The sequence below is a fragment of the Rhynchophorus ferrugineus genome, unplaced genomic scaffold (genome assembly GCF_030347505.1).
Source record: "Rhynchophorus ferrugineus isolate W39M unplaced genomic scaffold, kcgeb_rfMv2 rfM11, whole genome shotgun sequence".
Classification (NCBI taxonomy): Eukaryota; Metazoa; Arthropoda; class Insecta; order Coleoptera; family Curculionidae; genus Rhynchophorus; species Rhynchophorus ferrugineus.
Window position 1 is genome coordinate 13,583,904 of NW_027472590.1, and position 1,408 is coordinate 13,585,311.

General features: G+C 30.8%; 1 non-coding gene across 1 annotated transcript; it reads left to right on the plus strand.

The window, feature by feature from the left end:
* Nucleotides 1-1,078: 1,078 nt before the first annotated feature.
* Nucleotides 1,079-1,151, plus strand: TRNAR-UCU (transfer RNA arginine (anticodon UCU)). Its single transcript has one exon. It is a non-coding gene; the product is annotated as a tRNA-Arg (tRNA).
* Nucleotides 1,152-1,408: the final 257 nt, after the last annotated feature.

Genomic DNA, 1,408 nt, shown 5'->3' on the forward strand with positions numbered 1-1,408 from the left:
CGGGATTAACCAAAATTAAATGATATTACTTTTTTTTAGTATAAAGTAGCATTGCTGTCCATTTTAAGCTGTAACTAACAACGGCTTGATATACTTAAATGCCGATGAGTTTGCCATCGCTGCTCATCCTCAAATGCGGTCCAGCTTTTCTTGAAGTCGTTGGTAAAATAAAGTTCGCACTTGCTATTCCGTAACTTTGGCATGTTTAAGATTAGATTTTTCTAGTCTGAATAACGGCAGCTTGACCTCCGCAGTACATATATATTGATTAACGATTTAAACTGATGGTACATTAAATTTTGTTGGCAAACATTCAAGAGATATCGTCTTATATTGAAGAGCATATACTCTTGTGCATATATTCTAGGAATATATTCTGCCTAGTTTGATCTATTGAACGTTATATATCGATAAATTTCCCTGTTATTGCTGAAACTGTCCGAGGACGTTTCCGGATTATTTATATTTGCAGTTTTATTATTGTTTGAAATATTTAATACATGCCTATAATTATGATTTTTTAAAATTAATATATTTAGCTAAATTTCGACTGGGAATACATATAATAAAGGAAATATAGTTTTATTTTATGATACGTATTAGTTACATTAAAAAAGATATGGTATATATAACTGTATTTTTAAAGACTTAAATGAAAAATATAAATTATTTATAGTGTACGTTTATTAATTGTTAAAGATCGCTGGGTGCCAAGTTCGGTAAATATAATAATATATTAATGCAGCTCAAAATATAAATATTCTAGATTTTTTGTAGATGTCTTAGTTCTATGTAATATAGTGCGCCTTGTAATTGTGTGCATGCGCAGACACCAAAATAATTTTTCTAAATACCGATCCTGCGAATACGCTGAGTGTTGGCAATGGATGGGTGCAAGAGAATTGATCATGTTTGTCATCCGCTGTTGCTGGTGTTGATTATATTGATACTTCGTATCTTTACCAAGAGATATCGATGTTCAAAATACATCAAAGAGGTTTAAAATTAAATTAGTTATATACTTTCCAATGAATATAAAGGTCACTCGGTGATTACAAATATCAAAATCAAAATATATGTCCCTGTAGCGCAGAGGATAGCGCGTTGGACTTCTAATCCAAAGGTCGTGGGTTCGATCCCCACCAGGGATGGAGCATTTTCACTTTTTTCTATGAATAGATTATATATGTGCTGCTACTACTACTACTATGTCTACTAATTTGAACCTTGAGCCTTGAACAAACTTGAATCTAAACATATTAATATTTAAAAATTAATTATTGGGTTTTGAAGTTTCAGTGTTTGAAATACCACCTCCAACCCATATATGTTTTAAAATATTTAAATGTAATAGTCATTTCCATGTAATTCACTCATTTTGATCGAATTTTAGATTAAAAAATTGGCT